This window comes from Chiloscyllium punctatum, chromosome 10 (assembly GCF_047496795.1).
Source record: "Chiloscyllium punctatum isolate Juve2018m chromosome 10, sChiPun1.3, whole genome shotgun sequence".
Classification (NCBI taxonomy): Eukaryota; Metazoa; Chordata; class Chondrichthyes; order Orectolobiformes; family Hemiscylliidae; genus Chiloscyllium; species Chiloscyllium punctatum.
Window position 1 is genome coordinate 87,177,805 of NC_092748.1, and position 21,847 is coordinate 87,199,651.

Below are 21,847 nucleotides of genomic sequence, written 5' to 3' on the forward strand. Positions count from 1 at the left end.
ATTTTAACAAAAGAGAAACACAATGTAGCAAAGATCTTTAAAACAATTTGATTTTCCAGGTGGAGTGAAAGGTTGCAAATCGGTTCCAAAATATAATGATACTCCAAATTCAGTGAGTTCAGAAGGCTGATAGAAATTATGCAACTAAAACCTTTGTTTTTGTGGAGCTGTATTCAAGATTTTTAGCATTTCCAAATCAATTCATTATAATCTGTGGAAAATGAAAAACATTCAAAAAGAAAAATTGTTAATAATAAATCATGAGATCCAGAATTTACATTTTTTGTCATGTCCATTAAAGGTTGTGGCCAATCTGTTTGACAGATAGCTCTAGAGTGAAAGAAGTGCCAAAAAAACAACAGTAACCTGGACTGGAACTGCAAGTAGTCCTAGAATCCAGAATCAGTACGTATGGGGGTCCCAAGTTGAAGAGGAGTGGTAAGGGCCAGGGAGACTGGCACCTTAACAGACAGCCAGGAAATTATGGAGTAACTGTCAGTGGAAACCTAGGGATTTGGTCTTGACAGACTTGGACCCTGCTTTTCTTTCAAAACCTCAGCAATGACCTGCCAGGCTTGCCTTCTACCCCTCTTAGGGTTGGGTGTATTGCGTCTACACGACCAGCTATCCTTAGTAGCCACACACACAGATGACAAGCAACATGAGTTCGACTGGGACAACACTACCATTATAGGACAAGCCAAACAGAGAACAGCTAGGGAATTCCTAGAGGCATGGCACTCATCCACAGATTCTATCAATAAACACATCGACCTGGACCCAATATACCGGCCACTGCAGCGGACAGCTGCAATGGACAACCAGAAGCGGCAGAGACAAACCGCTATAAATGCCGGAGTAAACAATACAAAAACACTTCACAGGAGGCTGCCTAGCACTGAGGATGTCACCTAGACAGGGAACGAAACATCTGCAACACAAATTCCCAGCTCGGCAAACAGAACCACAACAACGAGCACCCGAGCTACAAATCTTCTCACAAACTTTGAGTATAGAGGCCTTGCTTGCCCCTTGTAAAATTGTGAACTGTAAAGTTATACTCTATAATTATTGCAGCATAAATATTCTGCCTTTGTTTTTCTGATCATCATCACAATCTTACTCCAGAAAATGTCTATCTGAATTCTCAAGAAAAATAGCTTATTTCCATAACTGCCCATCCAGAGTGTGTACCATCACTCCTCTGCCAGGTTTGTGAGGAGTCAGAAACTGCCCACATATCTGCATAATTTCTTCTAATTATTTTGCAAAATCCCCCCTCTGAAAGAAGGCCACCATGTGAGTTGAGGTATAAAACAGCATATCCATATTGCTGAGACTGACACTACGTTGAGGAGTTTAATAAAATTGAGATATTAAGTCAGTGAGACCTTCACCTATTTGCTGTTATGGAGGTTCTCTGAGGATGCTTGTTGCCATATGGCTTGAGTACTCAAGAAAGTTAATTTTGATCACACAGCAACTGATATTTTCTGAGTATACGCCCCACTGAGGCAGAATGCTCTGAGTTCGAGTCCTGTGTTGACCACAGAAGAATACAGCCACTAGTGCATTCGATGCCATCATGTGTCTGTACTGGTTCCAGCACAGATCGATGGGGTGAGTTAGCAGCATGAAACATGTCTGGCTGTAAAATTACTCATCAAACCCAAAGAATAATGGTTGCTGTGAAGAGTGATCAACCAGCATTTTGATAACACAAATAACATGCAAAAACGATGAAAAGGAGAGAAAAAAATAAATATCACAATAGAAAGAGATTTGATTAGAAGAATTTAGAGTGAGACATTTTCTGTTAACAAGTATCTATCTACTCAATGTAGCTACAGAGCCCAAGGGTGATTTTAAGGTTTATTTGCCCATCAAAACCTCAGAAGGTTGTTACCCCTTCCAAGCTTTTTAAGAGCTTCAACCATGGCTAAAATCCGACAGCCCGTTTCTCCCAGGAAAACATAAATGTCTAACAGTGACTGTGATAACTGTCTTGATTTTATTTGGCATTCAGACATTCTTCATGGCCTTTTTGGCCCTTTTAGTATTTAACTAATGTGCCAATCTAAATCAAAATTACACTATTGTAGTAAATGTGCAGTTTGCCATCTTTTCCATACACCTGAAAAGCAAAAGAGTGTAAAAATCTGTGTATTTATCAAATGTCACAAGAACAAGAAGAAACTAACAGTACAGATTTGGCCTTAAAATTTTCCATCAAACAATTCTGTCATTTTAATTTTTAGGTATGTTTCCTTCAATAGTCAATCGACATATTGAAGCACTGAGTCATGACTATGAGGCAGAAATTATGAGATGCTATTTTCATACAACAGTGAACCACGCCAACATTAAAGATGCACTTTCACATATCAGATTGTTGTGATTGCAAATTTACTCTGAAGTCATACTCTATGATTCCACAGAAATGTTGTTTTGGGTACATGAATACATCTAATCCAATTCTACAGTATGGTGCAACAGGATTCTTTGAAATTCCTGCAACTTGCTGTCTAACCCAATGTGGATGGTAGCCATGATGTGGAGGTGCTGGTGTTGGTATCCAGTGTGGTAAGTTTTCATGTTACGTACCATGTATAGGGTCCTGCCTCTATGGAATGCAGAAAGGAAATTTGGTAGGACAATAGTGTATCCCTTCAAAACCAACTGCATCTTCCATTTTTCATTTTGGAAAATCAGACAGGCTCTGAAAATGCCTCCTGAATTCCTGGGCTTGACTTCACCGTAAAATTTACAATCTCCTGGCAAATTTTCCTTTTCATTTTATCTGTTTGATGCTTAAAACCCAAGTATTCAAGTTGAAAATTTACTTAATTTTCACTTGAGTGGTAGAAAGGTTTGCAACTTCTTTACGCTGAATGAGATAACGATGGGAACACAGACGTTGGCCATTTAGTCCACTGAGCCCGTCCTGCTATCACTGAAATCATGGCTAATCAAACCAATGTCTTTTACCTATTCCATCTCCAAACCTGCATGTCAGTAGTAATTAGAAATCTACCCAATCTCCACAAACATACTCAGACTGAGCTTCTATAGCCCTCGGTTGTAAAGAATTGCAAAAGTTCACAACTATCTGATTGGAAAAAAGAATCCTTACATCGAACCTAACAGGCATCAGTTGATTTTTAAAATTAAGTATGCTAGTATTGAAAGTGCTTGACAGGATAGATGCTCGTAGAATTTTCTCTCTTATGGGGAAGTTTAGAATTCAGTTTGCTGTTTAAGATGACAATGATGAGGAATTCCTTCTCTGACTGTCCTTGGAGCTGTGCAACCCAGGAAATAGTGCAAACCAGGTCCTTAATATATTCAGGGCTGTGTCAGATCGGGAGTTAACAGTTGGTGGGTGGGGTGCAGATAGGAAAGTGGAGCTAAGGTGATATTTACATTAAACATTGAATGGCATAGCAGGCTTGAATGACCAAATGGCATTCATTGTTTATTATGTACTTAGATTCTTACGAAGATGAGGACTGTTTTTCCTGACAAGGTATGGCTAATCTGAAATGTATCACATTCATTTTGAATCTTTATCCAAGTAAGTGAAGATTTTATAAGTATATTATCCATTAGGAATGAATTTTTTTTCCCAACACAAAATAGGTATTGAAGTTTTAAAAATATTACAATGTAAATTCTTCAATAAACAATCCAATAAATCCAGCTTGATACATTCAGGTACAAAACCATGAAGTTTTAATTGTTGTTTGCAGCAAAGGTTTGAGCTGGAACTCATGGCAATCTTCACTGGATCAATTAACGCTGTATCTCATGACAGAAATGCCAAATCCTACAAAGTCAATTAGAACAGCTCTTTTGATACATTCTTCTGGTTCTCTCAGAGACTTTTCGAAGGTTAATATAGATGTGTCTTTTATTAGATAATATAGAAATCTATTGATAAAGTTCATATCACTAAAAGCCAAAAGATGAGCATTATGCTCAGTTTCTGATGCCACTGTCTTTATAGTTAAAATAGGCACAGCACATGCTCTGTCTGTAAGCATTTGTTTCTAACAATATTTGTCTCCAAGGAGATACATAGCTAATCAATGTTGCTGGAAGTTTCACATTGTGAGTGCAGCATTATCATGGGGTCAGGATTATTAAAATAGATAGGCTAAACAACTTTGATGACATTTGGTTCATTGTATCTAAAAACTGCTTAGACAATTATTGTATACATGGATGTTGATTCCTGAGATGCATGACCTCTTCTTCCCTTCTGTTTTTCTAAAACTTGTAATACTTTTGTATGCATTATTTTTCCTCTTCCACCACTATCTGCTGCTTACTAACAGGAAAGGTGATGAACTTTTTTTTTGCTTTGCAATATTTCCTTTATTATTTTTGCAAACTAGCTAGCTTTAGTGCATAGTGCATAAGGGAAGAATTGTATGTTATGCAGATCCGGGAGAGCAGAAATGATTGCAAACAGACGCAGAGATTTCCTTTGTGGAGTCTGTATCTTCAAAGCCTTAGTGTGATAGTTTCCTGAGCTAAAGTGCTGATTGATCTGTTGCAATTACTATTAATTCCCCTATCCCTGCTTCCAAAATTAAGTAGACCTGCTGGATTTCTAGAGCCAGACTAAAACTCACAAATAGTTTCCAGGTAGGAGTTATAAGCTTAAAATTCTCAGGGGAAATAATTTGTTGTTTGTTGTGCGATCAGTAGCATTCCTGAAAAAAAGGTTACTGACTTTGGCACAAAGTAGTTCTGCATTTATTAACCTTCAAACAGATATCCAAGATGTGGCAAAGCACATCCAGATGCATCAACATTATACAAATTACCTGACATTAAAAAGCCAGAGTGAATCATGACTGGTGAGTATGAACACTTGCTCCTCCATGTCAATAACTGTGGCAGAGCATGTGTCTTTGAGGATGGAAAGAACGATAGCCCAAAGTGCACAACACAGGAGAAAAATAAGTGATGGATGTAAACAAGATCACTTTTTTTTAAGAATCACAATGAATTTAAAGTGTAATTCTGTCAATAGCATTCTTGTCTATGAGTCAGAAAATTATGTATTTAAGTCCCATTCCTGAAATTTTAGCACAAAAATTTAGGCTGCTGCCCCAGTGTCAAGCTGAAGGAGTGTTATCTTATCAGAGATGGTAGCTTTTAAAAAAAGTTGAGGACCCATCTTCTCTTTCAGGTGTTGGACATAAAACAAGAGTCTTTGGACTTGAAATGTTAACCCTGTTCCTCTCTCTGCAGATGCTGCCAAGCCTGCTGTGTTTATCCTGCATTTTTTGTTTTATTTCAGATATCCAGCACCTGTAGTATTTTAATTAAGGATAGCAGATTTCCTTCCCACAACGATATTAGTGAACCAAATTTTTTTTTCCAATAATTTATGGTAGCTATCACTGAGACTAGTTTCAAAATTCCATATTTTGTTATTTGAATTTATTTTCATCAGATTATTTGGTAGAATTTGAACTTTTGTCGCACAGCATTAGCCTAGATATTTGGACGACTGGTCCAGTGACATTGCCAGTACAGCATCATCTCCTTCTTATATTGTACCAGAGACTGCATAACAAAAATTAATTGATTGTAAAAACACTTTAGAATGTTCTGACGACATGAAGACTTCATATAAATGTTAGTATTAATTTTTCTTTTTACTGTTTCTCAGATTAATTACCCTCCCTTCCCCTTCTAAATGTTACTACCAATAATTAGAGACAAATTTGTTCACCTAAATCCTCATCTCTGACTGTTCAAGCCCAATTCATGCACTTGGCTGTGTGGAAGCTTGAATTTTGCCTGTAAATACCTTGAAACTTTATCATTGTTTCAACAGGACCTGTATCCTGAAGATCTGTCTTTATTATTGTTAGCTGCAGTTGAATAACATGAAGTGGTGAATTAATTCTGTAACAAAATAAGCAAATAATGGAAGAACTCTTTGACCATAGCCATAGCTACATCTAAGTTTGCTTCAGCACACTGGTTCTGACAACCTCACACACTTACTTAACTCATTGATTCTTTTCTGCACCAGAAACAAATAATCAATTTTACACTACTGACTCCACCCCTCAGTGGAGTTCAAATGGAACAAGTGATGGACTGTCGTCTGGCACTTTGCAATATGATTAGGTGTTGGTTTAAACAGGTTTTTGCAAATATCTTTTCAAACTTTCCAAATGTATAATCTCTCCAACTAATATTTGAAGAATATAAATTTAAAGAATACCTATTTCATGAGATGTTGCTTTCTCTGACTAAAACAGCAGGTGATAGTGAGTGCCTTCTTGAGTTGCTAAGGTCCATCTGATGCAGGATTACCCAGAGTGCTATTACAAAGGGAGTTCTAAGAATGTGATAATGAAGGAACAAAAGTATAGGTCCAAGTCAACATGGTGGCTTGGAGTAAACATACTAGTGATGGTGTTGCACTCTTTGTGGTCCCCTTGGCTGTCTAGGTGGTAGAGATCATGGGTTTTGAGGGTAGTTTCAAGGAACGTTGGTGAGTTGCTGCAGTGCATCTTGTGTACAGTACCTGTTGCTGTATTGTGCAATGGTGGTGGAGGGAATGAATGTCTTGAATTGGTATGCCAATAAAGTGGGATGTTTTATCCTGGATGATGGAGAGTTTCTGAGTGTTGTTGGAATTGCACTCTTGCCCAAGAACCTGGAGAGTATTCTGTCACTGTGCCTTTTGGGTGGTCAGGAGTATCTGTGGAGTTAGTTGCTGTGTCATTGCAGATGGGACTGATTGTGGAATGTACAGCAACATATTCTTGTGGAAGCTTTATATTTCAGGTGCTGCAAATTTCCTTTGGGGTGAATTTAATTCCATACAGTAGAGGGACAATTCAAATTGGCCAGGTGATTTTTCCTTGATCTTAGTATCTTTAAATTTAACCCAAACTTATTAGTAATTGGCAGAATCATCTACATGAATCCAGTAAGTTTCTTATTTTGTGGTGATTCAATATCTCCTGAATTTCTGCTCTCGCTCAGTGGTTTGATGCCATTTCCAACCTCTCAGTTGAATAATTGACCCAGTATACATAAAGGAGCAAAAACTGATTAAGATTACTCAGGCTTAAGGTTGCCAAGATCAAAGAGGATTAGATCCCACTCTACCTGTTGCCCACCTCAATTCCACTCAGATAATTTTCTCCCTTTAGTCTTGGTGTGTTGGCGAGGGGGACTAAAGACACTTGAATTACTGCTTGAGCAGTTTGAAATAAACTTTCATTGTTAACACCTGAATTCGTGGAATGGCACTGTATCCTTTCTTACTGTCCCCTCTCTCCTTTAAATCTACTATTACCGCACTTGCTGCAGAAAACATTTGTCCTTGAAAACTAACGTCCATTCCCCTCCTCCCCTGTGTCTCCAAAATCCTCGAACGTTCTTTCATCAAAGGCACAAATTATATCTTATGTGACTGTAACAAAGCAAAACTATTCCTCCTCATTATTTGCAGCCTTTGACACATATGATCTCACTTTCATTGTCTAACACCTCTCCACTTGCATTCAGTTGAATGGTACTGCATTAGCCTAGTTCTATTCTATTCTTAGTCATGCAGTCAGGTCAGCAAATCACTGGCAATGTCTTCTCATCCCACTCCTGAACTGTTATCTCTGGCTCTATCTTCTTTCTTGTTTAAATCCTGCTCCTCAGCAACATCATTGAAAGACACATCAGTTTCCACATATTCACTCTCTGCAACTTTTCTCTCAGCCTGCTCTCTGTCTCTAATTCGCATGTCACTTATATGAAATCCCACAGTGAATGTATAGAAATTTCCTTCAATCAAATTTAAGGGAAACCAAAGTCACTGGGCTAATGTTTAATGCAGGCTTCAGGACCATGGTGTCAGAGGTCACTGAAGGCTCTGAGCCTGCTCTTGCCAGAACCAGTTCAGCAATTTTGCTGGAGATAGTTTCCTAATTGGCAGTCTCTAAGCACGGAGTCTTTATCCAAGATCTTGGTGATTTGCCTTAGTTTCTTTATTATGTGGCTCAGAATCACATTTTGTTTGAAAGCACTTGTGTGTAATATTTTGATTTTTTTAATGACTTTAAAGGCACTGTGTAAATACAATCTTGTATATAATTAAAAAACTGATATAAATGACTGGGCATATTATATCATAAGTTTTATTATGCCTTTGCTTAACATCTATGGGTTCCATGATAGGATCATGAATCATAATTTTGGCCATTATCTAAACTTCCTAACGAGAAACTACAAGTAGGGATGATGAGCTGAGAATGGATACCCCGCAGAGTAATCACAGTTATTGTACATTCACAAGTAAAATACTATGCTGAGAATCTCAAAGCACCTACAGGCTTACTGAATAGAAGCCTTTATGATGGCTGTAGGTATACAATTTCTTTGTGAATGTCTGCATCCCCATGCATTTGTACTTAACAACATCCAAAACCTTGAGGAAGGTGGCAATATCTTAAAGTTATTGGAGTCTCTTCAACTGTTTACCTGCACCTCAGTTGAAATGAATGAGTTTGTAGACCTCTGGAACAAATCAGTCATATTTTCAATGCAGCTTAGTATCGACCATTCTTTGGATAATGTCTGCTAAATCACCACCAGATGATTGAATTGCACCAGTGGGAGAAACAAAAAATGATGGGGTTTTGAGCTTCACAACCACAGCTGAACAGTTTTGGTCACAGAAGAATCTCTTAAGGGATATGCTGTTATTTGACAGTTCAGTAATTGCATCCCTGAACAACTTGCATTTTCTGCAACTTGCAATGCTGACTGATGGAATCACCCTGCAAATTTTCCTCTTCTGGATAAATCCTGAAATCACAGATGATCAATATTTTTGCTGGACTTTGCCAGGTAGGAAGTTAATTGTGGAAAGGACAAAAAAGGCTATGAAAGATAAAGATAAGTGAGTAGGCAAATGGAGTATAATGGGGAAAAATGAAAAAAATGTCCACTTTGGCAGTCATAATGAAACAGAAGCATTTTTTTTTAAATGGAAGAGGGATTTGGCTGTCCAGTGCATGAATCACAAAAATGCAGAGGCAGAAATTAATTAAGAAATTAATTGTTTTTATCATTTATCATGGGGAATTGAATACATAAGTATGATGCTTCAGTTCTGTAGGGCACCGGTCAGACCACAGTTTTCTTTTACTCCCTCACAGGATGTGGATATCACTGACTAGGCCAGCATTTACCTCAAATCTCTAACTATCTAGAGGGCAGTGAAAAGTCAGGGGAATGGAATATAAAAGTCAGGCCATTTTGCAAAAACAGTGCAATGCATAAGTCTGACAACAGTTGGGATGCTGTGAACAGTTTTGGGTCGTTTATCCACGGAAAGGTATACTGCCATTGGAGGCAGTCCAAAGACTGCTCACAAAGCTGATACCATATGTGAGGGACTGTCTTATGAGGAGAAATGCTTATACTTATTGGAAGATGAAAGAGTGTGAGGCAACCTCATTGACACATACAAGATCCTTTGAGGACTTGACAGGGGAGATGCAGAAAAGTTGTTTCCTCTTTCAGAGAGCCAAAAATAAGAGGACATAATCTCAGAATAAGTGATCACATGTTAAAGGCCGAAAGGAGAAGGAATTGCTTCTCTCAGTGGACAGTGCATCTGTAGAATTCTTTACCATAGAGAGCTGCCGAGGCCGGGTCACTAAGAATATTCATTTCTGAGACAGACAAATTTTAATCTATAAGGGACTCAAGGGTAAGAGAGAAAGGAAGAAAATTGCTTTAGGAATTGTCAGATCAGCTATGATCTCATTGAATGATGGAGCAGTTCTCAATGGCTGAATGGTCGACTTCTGCTTCTATGTTTTATGGTCTAACCATGTGATTGAGGGTCTGGAATCACATGTAGGCCAGATTAGGTAAAGATGGCAGATTTTCTTCTCAAAACGCCATCAGTGTTTGGACATCCAAACACGATAATCTATCCTTCAGAGTCAATTCTTCAGGAACACTGCTTCAACGCTGGCACACACAGTCCTGTGGAGGATGCTCATAATAGTTTGATGGTCCTCCCATTTGATCCCAAGGAGGCTGGTGAATACAACAGCCTTATAGAACAAGATCTCCACACAACAATCCTAGCAGCCTGATTCCATCACCAAGACTTTTCTTACATCAGGTTTAAGGCTGAGTTTCTGTTCTAATATAACCTTCTATCCATCAATTTGTTATTACCTGTAATGGGTATTTTTACAGAACTGTAGTTGATAATGGGCCACTGGGTATCGATGTTTAAATCACTTTGAAAGCAAACAGGCTGCACTTGCAAAAATGTTTTCTGTATAACACTCTGTTACCTGCAGTCATTAATCTGCCACTAACATTATAGGTGCTGGTAAGAGTGATTTGTTTTGTTCTGCTTTGTTGAAATGAACTTACTGAAGGTTTGCTGAATCCACATTAAAACTGCTGCTTCAACCACACTCAGAGATAATGTTTGTTCCAATGATAACATTCTAGGTTGTGGACAATTTCTCAGATTTGCATATTTTGCTGATGAAATATGTTGCTGAGTAAGATTGTAATTGTATTAGATGCTTGGTAGCTTCATTGGTAGACAACTGCATTATCAAATGCAACAATAATTGCTTTCATAATTCTGTGCTTGTTCTGGCACAAATGTTGAGGCTGCATGCAAATATGTTGCAAATGACGGCAGAAAGTGCTGAAATATACAGTATCCAGGGCACAGAAAATATATTCAGGGTTTGGAGCATACAGCAAGAGTGTTACAACCAAAGAGTGACTTTTAACATTTCTCTCACTGTTTTTGATAATATAGTTTCTGACCTGCTTTATCAGCACCCTGTGTAAGTGTATCGATAAATCTCATGGGCTGAATTTTATCAAAAATGTTCTAAGAGTCAATTTCAGGGAATTGCATGGGGGGTTAAGCTCCTCAAACTCAAGCAAGTTTTGTCACACAATTTTACACAATTATATATGCACCATACCCCTATGGTGTCTTGCTTACGCTACCTCAGGCTTACTAGTGGCAGTAGTACTTGCCACTGCCAGAACTTTCTGGGATTCCTGCTGGTGGTGTTGTATTTAAACCCAACTATGCACTTCATCAAGCATTCCCAGTGAGGAGATGCCTTTGCAGTTGCAGTGTCAGAAGAACTGCCTCAGAGATTGCTGAGAATAGTCAGTAGGCACCCTCATTTGCTGACAGGGACTTAGAGGACCTGTTGGACAGGATGGTGGAGAGGAGGTCCACGCTGTTTCTTCAGGACTTAACCAGAGGAGATCTTGGCACCAGACCTTGCCAGCCTGGTCAAACGTTGTGATGTCCACTTTGACCAGAGCAATGCCCAGCATGTTGTAAGAAGGTTAATGATCTTCTGCACACCATCAAGGCAAGCGTCACGATCTTCTCCAACCAAGGCTGAAAGGTCAAGCTCTACCACTATCAATATTGTAGGCTGTATCATCCCTCATCTTCTTTTCCCACCACAATTACCACGCCCCATCCCCCACCAGAATACTGCACTGCCTACTCCGCACCAACAGCTGTGCCTATCACATCCATCTCAATCTTTCCATTTGCCTTATTTTAGGATGGAAACAAATCCAACAATAAGAAAAAAGATGGTTGGTGGGATGTTTAACATCAGTCCTCTTACACCCTACAAGGAACAAACCCATGCCCTAGAGGGAGAGGATTGTGACTGCTGAGATCATCATGTCCCTGCAACTAAGAAAGATTCATTTTCAAATGCTTCATTGCTCTCCTGTTTGATCACTGCAATTGTAGTCTTAACATGAACAAACATCTATCTCTATTCTGCAGCTCATTATTACTCCTAGTGGCATCTCTACAATCACCGTCATGAAAAGATCAGCCCCTCAAGACTTCATCTTTTCCGATACCGCTGAGGGAAAAGTCACAGATCCCCCACTAGCAAGGATATCCTCTGCATCTTCCTTATGTTCAGATCCTGACACCCTGTTGGTTAAGTTACCTCGCGCAGCACACACCTGGCGAATATATCACTGACACCATTCTGGTGTCTGGCTGAGGAAGAAGCACTCCAGGTCACTGGAAATTGGAGGTCTGCTGAGGATGGGCACTTGCTGAGTGCCAGGCTGGAGGGTACTCCAAGGTATTGGCATTAACAACTTCATTCAAATGAACAGACACAAGAAAGGCAGGCAGAGTTTGAAGGTGCTTGGCAAACTAACAAAGAGATTGGAGGAGTCCACCTTATCTGTCTGTATGCTGCTGCCTCTGGCAAGCGAGAGTCTGGCTGCCTCTATAGATGGAATTAAAGAAATCTTCTGGATAGATGTGTCATCTGGAAAAATGTGTCTTCTGCACAAATGCAAAGCATAGTGTGATTAAAGGGAGTCAGCATGGCTTTGTGAGGGGCAGGTCATGCCTCACAAATCTTATTGAGTTATACAGTCATGGAGTCATAGAGATGTACAGCATGGAAACAGACCCTTCGGTCCAACCCGTCCATGCCGACCAGATATCCCAACCCAATCTAGTCCCACCTGCCAGCACCCAGCCCATATCCCTCCAAACTCTTCCTATTCATATACCCATCCAAATGCCTCTTAAATGTTGCAATTGTACCAGCCTCCACCACATCCTCTGGCAATTCATTCCATACATGTACCACTCTCTGCGTGAAAGAGTTGCCCCTTAGGTCTCTTTTATATCTTTCCCCTCTCACCCTAAACCTATGCCCTCTAGTTCTGGACTCCCCGTACCCAGGGAAAAGACTTTGTCTATTTATCCTATCCATGCCCCTCATAGTTTTGTAAACCTCTATAAGGTCACCCCTCAGCCTCCGACGCTCCAGGGAAAACAGTCCCAGCCTGTACAGCCTCTCCCTGTACCTCAGATCCTCCAAACCTGGCAATATCCTTGTAAATCTTTTCTGAACCCTTTCAAGTTTCACAACATCTTTCCGAAAACAAGGAGACCAGAATTGCATGCAATATTCCAACAGTGGCCGAACTAATGTCCTGTACAGCCGCAACATGACCTCCCAACTCCTGTACTCAATACTCTGACCAATAAAGGAAAGCATATCAAATGCCTTCTTCACTATCCTATCCACCTGCGACTCCACTTTAAAGGAGCTATGAACCTGTACTCCAAGGTCTCTTTGTTCAGCAACACTCCCTAGGATCTTACCATTAAGTGCATAAGTCCTGCTACGATTTGCTTTCCCAAAATGCAGCACCTCGCATTTATCTAAATTAAACTCGATCTGCCACTTCTCAGCCCATTGGTCCATCTGGTCCAGATCCTGTTGTAATCTGAGGTAACCCTTTTCACTGTCCACGATACCTCCAATTTTGGTGTCATCTGCAAACTTACTAACTGTACCTCTTATGCTCGCATCCAAATCATTTTTGCAAATGACAAAAAGTAGAGTTCCTTGAGGAGGTGTCAAGTGATGCATTTTGGAAGGTTGAACTCAAATACTGAATATAGGATTAAAGACAGGATTCTTGGCAGTGTGGAGGAACAGGGATCTGGGTGTGCAAGTACATAGATCCCTCAAAGTTGCCACCCAAGTGGATAGGGTTGTTAAAAAAGCATATGGTGTTTCGCTTTCATTAACAGGGGGAGCGAGTTTAAGATCCGCGAGGTTTTGCTGCAGCTCGACAAGTTCCTTGTGAGACCACACTTGGAATATTGTGTCCAGTTCTGGTCGCCCTACTATAGGAAAGATACAGAGGCTTTGGAGAGGGTGCAAAGAAGGTTTACCAGGATGCTGCCTGGACTGGAAGGCTTGCCTTAAATAAGCTCAGACTTTTCTCTCTGGAGAGAAGGAGGAAGAGAGGAGACCTGATCGAGGTGTATAAAATAATGACAGGAATAGATAGAATCAATAGCTAGAGACTTTTCCCCAGGGCAGGTTTGACTGTTACGAGAAGTCATAGATGGAAGATAGTAGGAGGAAGGTATAAAGGAGACTTCAGAGGTAGGTTCTTTACACAGAGGGTTGTGAATGCATGGAATGCGTTGCCAGCTGAGGTGGTGGAAGCAAAGTCATTGGGGACATATAAGCGCCTGCTGGATATGCACATGGATAGCAGTGAGTTGAGAGGTGCGTAGGTTAAGTTACTATATTTTACATTCGGATTAAGTCTTGGCAGAACATTGTGGGCCTAAGGGCCTGTTCTGTGCTGTACCTTTCTATGTTCTATGTTCTGTATCCACAAACCTGAAATGTATTACTTGCCCATTTGATGCTCAGCACCAAAGGCAAGGTAACAGGGAGATAAGAGACCTTGACTTCACTCCCCATGCTCCTTTCTCACAAGGAAATAGAGCACTGCTGGTGAACACCCAGCGAGAGGTGGAACATCTGGGCCCCCCTGTAAGTCTCCTCTCAGGCTGGGGTCCTCTGCCTATACTCTGCCTGTAAACTCTGATCCAGTGGCAGTTTAAGCTGGGATGGATGAGCCTGCATCTAGACGTGGCATGCGAGCCACAAAGACCCTGATATCACCTGACCAAAGCTCCAAGCCCAAGAGACCTCAGTCCAGAGCAGTATCCTACACTCTAGCTGCAGAGACTAGAACTGCACTTAGATGTGATGGGAGGGAAGGGGAAACAAATGACATCATGACTACAGACAGGTTGCACTTCATTGTATATACATTATCACAGTTGTACATATATGTTTACATTTCATCACGAGCTATAAAAAGAAATGTTGTTTTATCCGCAACTGCAAGAATAAAAGAATGTGAGAAGTTTTAATACTGTATCTGAGTGCTAGCAATTCTTCCCACTGTGCCAATACCAGTACGAATCTTTCTTCAGGATCAAAAGAGGGAGTATTAGACATTATGAAGATTTTAATTTCTCATGTATCTTAATTTCATTGAACAAGGTTCACAGAGAAATCGTGTCTGCATTGCTTTAGCTGACACATCCACATCGAGGATGTTGAAGATGCAATGTTGGGTCTCTAACAGATCCTCATTATTCATTACATGCCCTCAGTGTGTCCTCCAGTTATCTGGAACAGGGATTCCAAGGATCAAGTGGTGTACTTTTTCTACATGATACTGTTATGAAGTCCCAGATGTCACCTGTATGGAAACCAGGTGTGGAGGGACCAACCTTTTGCTTTCAGTAGTCACAGTGCATTGCAGATTTAGTGAACAGCATGATGTGGCATTCTGACCACCACCTCTAAAGACAGTAGAAAGATACAGCCCCTCTCTCATCCACAACATACTCAGTGGAAGACAGAGAACTATAGCCGTCCTGTGTCTTTACCACCTCACAAAGGCACCAACAGCTGGAAACCACACAGTTGGTAGGCTCCATATCAGCTGAAGGTTGATGCTGATTGTGGCCTTATGTGCCTCATTCATTTGTGCAGCAGCCCTTGTTGCAGCAGGCAAAGAGAATATCACAGCTTTTGTGCCTGGATTCAATGGCAATGGTTTCAATGAGCCTATCTGGGCTCAAAGGTCTGAGCAGTGAAGGCAAGTGTACTAAACGCCTTCTTAACCAGCTTGTCTACATGTGATGCAAGTTTCAAAACATGATGCATCTAAACTCCTAGATTTCTCTGTTCCACAGCACTACCCAAAGCCCTACTTTTTCTGACATATGTCCTGTCCTTGTTTGCTTTGCCAAAATGCAATACTTCACATTTACCCAAATTAAACTTTATGTGCCACTCCTCAACCCGCAGACACAATTGATCAAGGTTTCTTAATAATCTTAGATAATATTCTTCATTGTAGAAGGCATCATTAGTAAGTTTGTGGATGACAATAATTTGTTAGTATAGTAGACAATAAAGAAAGAGCTGGGATGTTACATTGATGTTGTACAGGATGGTGGTGAGGCCTCTTCTGGAGTACTATTTTCCCTTCTGATTGTCTTATTATAGGAAAGATATTATTAAGCTGGAGAAGGTTGCATGATTATTATCTTCTCTGTATCTCCGTCTGTTGCTTCTAATTGTAGAATTCCTACAATATAACTAGAAGCAGTTTGGCTCAACGAGTCTGCACTGACCCTCCGAAGACCATCCCACCTTCCAAGTAGCCTTGTCACCCTGCGTTTGCCATGGCTAACCCACCTAACCTGCACATCCTAGGACACTATGGGACAGTTTATCGCGGCCAATCTACCAAACGCACACATCTTTGGACTGTGGGAGGAAACCGGGGCACCCAGAGGAAAACTACACAGACACAGGGAGAACGTGCAAACTCCACACATCCTCCAAAGCTGGAAAGAAACCCAGTCTCTGGTGTTGTGAGGCAGCAGTGCTAACCACTGAGCCACAGTGCCACCCCAAACCAAACACCCTAGATGGGATCCCACACCTGGCTTTCTCAGCAGCCCCATCACAAAATTACACCTGATTTCTTTCATCATCCCAGTCTTTTGACAAAGGGTCAGTTAGAATCGAAACGTCAGCTCGTTTCTCTCCTTACAGATGCTGCCAGACCTGCTGAGATTTTCCAGCATTTTCTCTTTTGGTTTCAGATTCCAGCATCCGTAGTAATTTTCTTTTATCCCAGTCCTAAGTTGTTTCCCCATTATTTTAAAATTGTAGCCCTTGGTTCTAGACTCTGTAATCAGGCCTAATACCTTACCTACATCTCCCATGCCACAATCTCCTTAAGTAGTTTCCAGTTTTCAATGAGATCACCTCTCATTCTTCAGAACTCTCTCAAGGACAGAGTTTGCTCAATTTCTCCTCACAGAATAGTCCCACCACCCTGACAATAAGTCTGCTGAACCATCATGAGACTGTCTCTATGTCAGTCTCATTCATTCTCCTCAGAATTGGGATGGAGACAAGTGGAAACTCAAACGGATGGCATTGGCAAGGAGTGCAGGGAAGAAAGAAACACAAATGTTCACAGAATTACGACATCGACAGACGCAGTTTGTGATTCAATCTGCATTGCGCAACTTATGTTACCTTCCACTTTCAATTGAATCACATGTGCAATGCAAGTGAAAAACGGTCACCACTTTTCCCTGTGTGGGCGGTATAAGTACTTTTCCTCTCTTAGTACATAGGCTGTATGTGTGAGCAATGAGCTCCTTCAAAGAACAATTGCACTAATCAGGCACTTAACAGCAGACAGGTTTAAATCCATTTGTAATCATACCAGAATGCAAGTAGAACACATAAAAAGCCCATCAATGTGGGATACAAATCTTGGCCACAAGCAAACTGGAATATGTCATTGTTCAATACAAATTCTGTATCACAGAAGTTATCACAGCTACCATGAACAGTGGCACCTGTGAACCACAATTCAGACAGATAATCTAAGGTCTGCACAATGGCATGGAGCTGGTTTCATGTCACTTTGAATTGTAAACATTTGCCAAAATCCACTTAGATGCAATGCTGTCTTTCTTGGGTGATGATAGGGAGAGGGCAATGATCCATTAATGCTGCCCCATTTACAATCTGCAACTGTTTGTGCAGAATGGCTTGCGCTGCATACATTCTTCCAGGTCCCACCTTATCAAGGATTATGTTAAACAAGCATTTATGTGTGATGCAAATACTAACTGCTCTCATTACTGAGGACTTGTTCAGTTTCTGATATTCCGCACCCAGGTTCATTGGATCCATGAACAATGGATGCAGCTATAACAGGGACTATCTTCACTGTGACCAAGGTCATTGTCCACATTGGAACCAACGACATAGGAAGGGGAAAGGTTGAGATTCTGAAGGGAGATTACGGAGAGTTAGGCAGAATTTTTAAAAAGAGGTCCTCAAGGGTAGTAATATCTGGATTACTCCCAATGCTACGAGCTAGTGAGGGCAGGAATAGGAGGATAGAGCAGATGAATGCATGGCTGAGGAGCTGGTGTATGGGAGAAGGATTCACATTTTTGGATCATTGGAATCTCTTTTGGAGTAGAAGTGACCTGTACAAGAAGGACGGATTGCACCTAAATTGGAAGGGGACTAATATACTGGCAGGGAGATTTGCTAGAACTGCTTGGGAGGATTTAAACTAGTAAAGGTGGGGGTGGGTGGGACCCAGGGAGATAGTGAGGAAAGAGATCAATCTGAGGTGGGTCAAACAGTCAGGGTAGGCAAGGACAAAGAAGGACTAATAAATTAAACTGCATTTATTTCAATGTAAGGGAAGGCAGATGAACTCAGGGCATGGTTAGGAACATGGGACTGGGATATCATAGCAATTATGGAAACATGGCTCAGGGACGGGCAGGACTAGCAGCTGAATGTTCCAGGATATAAATGCTACAGGAAAGATAGTAAGGGAGGCAAGAGAGGAGGGGGAGCGGCATTTTTGATAAGGGATAACATTACAGCTGAGGGAGTCTATTCCAGGAAATACATCCAGGGAAGTTATTTGGGTAGAACTGAGAAATAAGAAAGGGATGATCACCTTGTTGGGATTGTATTATAGACCCCCCAATAGTCAGAGGGAAATTGAGAAACAAATCTGGCAGGAGATCTCAGCTATCTGTAAGAATAATAGGGTAGTTATGGTAGGGGATTTTAACTTTCCAAACATCAACTGGGACTGCCATAGTGCCATAGGTTTAGATGGAGAGGAATTTGTTAAGTATGTACAAGGCAATTTTCTGATTCAGTATGTGGATGTACTGACTAGAGGTGAAAAACTTGACCCACTCTTGGGAAATAAGACAGGACAGGTGACTGAGGTGTCAGTGGGGGAGCACTTTGGGGCCAGCGACCATAATTCTATTTGTTTTAAAATAGTGATGGAAAAGGATAGACCAGATCTAAAAGTTGAAGTTCTAAATTGGAGAAAGGCCAATTTTGATGGTATTAGGCAAGAACTTTCAAAAGCTGATGGGAGGCAGATGTTCACAGGTAAATGGACGGCTGGAAAATGGGAAGCCTTCAGAAATGAGATAAAGAGAATCCAGAGAAAGTATATTCCTGTCAGGGTGAAAGGAAAGGCTGTTAGGTATAGGGAATGCTGGATGACTAAAGAAATTGAGGGTTTGGTTAAGAAAAAGAAGGAAGCATATGTCAGTCGTAGACAGGATAGATCGAGTGAATCCTTAGAAGAGTATAAAGAAAGTAGGAGTATACTTAAGAGGGAACTCAGGAGGGCAAAATGGGGGCATGAGATAGCTTTCACAAATAGAATTCAGGAGAATCCAAAGGGTTTTTATAAAATATATTAAGGACAAAAGGGTAACTAGGGAGAGAATAGGGCCCCTCAAAGTTCAGCAAGGCGGCCTTTGTGTGGAGCCACAGAAAATGGGGGTGATACGAAATAAATATTTTGCATCAGTACTTACTGTGGAAAAGGATATGGAAGATATAGACTGTCGGGAAATAGATGATGACATCTTGCAAAGTGTCCAGATGACAGAGGAGGAAGTGCTGGATGTCTTGAAACGGTTAAAGATGGATAAATCCCCAGGACCTGATCAGGTGTACCCGAGAACTTTGTGGGAAGCTAGAGAAATGATTGCTGGGCCTCTTGCTGAGATATTTGTATCATCGATAGTCACAGATGAGGTGCCGGAAGACTGGAGGTTGGCAAATGTGGTGTCACTGTTTAAGAAGGGTGGTAAGGACAAGCCAGGGAGCTATAGACTGGTGAGCCTGACCTCAATGGTGGGCAAGTTGTTGGAGGGAATCCTGAGGGACAGGATGTATATGTATTTGGAAAGGCAAGGACTAATTCAGGATAGTCAACATGGCTTTGTGCGTGGGAAATCATGTCTCACAAACTTGGTTGAGTTTTTTTGAAGAAGTAACAAAGAAGATTGATGAGGGCAGAGCAATAGATGTAATCTATATGGACTTCAGTGAGGCATTTGACAAGACTCCCCATGTAAGACTGATTAGCAAGGTTAGATCTCATGGAATACAGGTAGAACTAGCCATTTGGATACAGAACTGGCTCAAAGGTAAAAGACAAAGGGTGGTGGTGGAGTGTTGTTTTTCAGACTGGAGGCCTGTGACCAGTGGAGTGCCACAAGGATCAGTGCTGGGCCCTCTACTTTTTGTCATTTACATAAATGATTTGGATGCGAGCATACGAGGTACAGTTAGTAAGTTTGCAGATGAAAACAAAATTGGAGGTGTAGTGGACAGCGAAGAGGATTACCTCAGATTACAACAGGATCTGGACCAGATGGACCAATGGGCTGAGAAGTGGCAGATCGAGTTTAATTTCGATAAATGCGAAGTGCTGCATTTTGGGAAAGCAAATCTTAGCAGGACTTATACACTTAATGGTAAGATCCTAGGGAGTGTTGCTGAACAAAGAGACCTTGGAGTGCAGGTTCATAGCTCCTTGAAAGTGGAGTCGTAGTAGATAGGAGAGTGAAGAAGGCATTTGATATGATTTCCTTTATTGGTCAGAGTATTGAGTACAGAGTTGGGAAGTCATGTTGCAGCTGTACAGGACATTGGTTAGGCCACTGTTGGAACATTGCATGCAATTCTGGTCTCCTTGTTTTCAGAAAGATGTTGTGAAACTTGAAAGGGTTCAGAAAAGATTTACAAGGATGTTACCAGGGTTGGAGGATTTGAGCTATAGGGAGAGGCTGTACAGGCTGGGACTGTTTTCCCTGGAGCGTCGGAGGCTAAGGGGTGACCTTATAGAGGTTTACAAAACTATGAGGGGCATGGATAGGATAAATAGACAAAGTCTTTTCCCTGGGGACGGGAAGTCCAGAACTAGAGGGCATAGGTTTAGGGTGAGAGGGGAAAGATATAAAAGAGACCTAAGGGGCAACTTTTTCATGCAGAGGGTGGTATGTGTATGGAATGAGCTGCCAGAGGATGTGGTGGAGGCTGGTGCAATTGCAACATTTAAGAGGCATTTGGATGGGTATATGAATAGGAAGAGTTTGGAGGGATATGGGCTGGGTGCTGGCAGGTGGGACTAGATTGGGTTCGGATATCTGGTCGGCATGGACAGGTTGGACCGAAGAGTCTGTTTCCATGCTGTACATCACTATGACTCTATGGCTCTAAGGTGTAACAAAACGAGGAAGGCTAGTTAATCAAGGACCAACAACAACCTCCAATGGCTACCAACCAGCCTCCCCATGACGAGGTTGTCGTAGAACATCCTTTCAGTGTGTGGAAATAGAAAAAGCCCATAGTCTCTCATCCCCTGTGTAATCTCATCCAGATTGCTGCCCCAACTGAGGATGCCCTGAGTCACTGCCACAGCGCCCAGCCATCTTTTGGAACAGGACTATGCCATTTACTGGAACAGCACTGTGCCATCTGTTGGAACAGGACTTATGATCTGTTGGCTATCCTATCTTGGCAGCCGTCAAGGTGACAGCTGCACTAAATTTGATGCAGTTCGGTGCTTCCAAGGAAATACAGACACCAGCGTGGGATCTCTCAATCCTCACCCAGAAAATATATCAAGACCATGACTAATGCAATTTGTGTCAGATTGCGTTGCTTCATTTTGTTTCCCCGTGACAAAGTCAGTGCTGCAGTCCAGGCTTAGCAACATTGGTACTTCCACAAGTTACAGGGTACTATAAACTGTATTCATGCCATGTTAAGAATGTCATATCATAATGTTGCTGATTTCATTCACAGAAAGGTTCCAGTCAATCAATGTACATTATCACATCCTGGAACTTTGCGTCAGGAATCCTAAAAGCTGCGATGATACTTATACCCTGAAAACTCTCATGTTCCTGCTTCTGTTCAAGGGCAGGGTGCCTTATAAAGATGGTTACTGAGATATAAAATGTAGCCTATTTATCTGAAGTGAAATGATCGTTCATTGACTGGAAATTTATTGCAGCTCAAAAGGCAAGCAACTCCTTTTT

General features: G+C 41.2%; 1 protein-coding gene across 1 annotated transcript in view; it reads right to left on the bottom strand.

Annotated features, from left to right (window-relative positions):
* LOC140482363 (low-density lipoprotein receptor-related protein 1-like) overlaps window positions 1-21,847 on the bottom strand; it is a 1,932,271-nt gene that overhangs the window by 236,550 nt on the left and 1,673,874 nt on the right. The gene's annotated exons all lie outside the window — the stretch shown is intronic.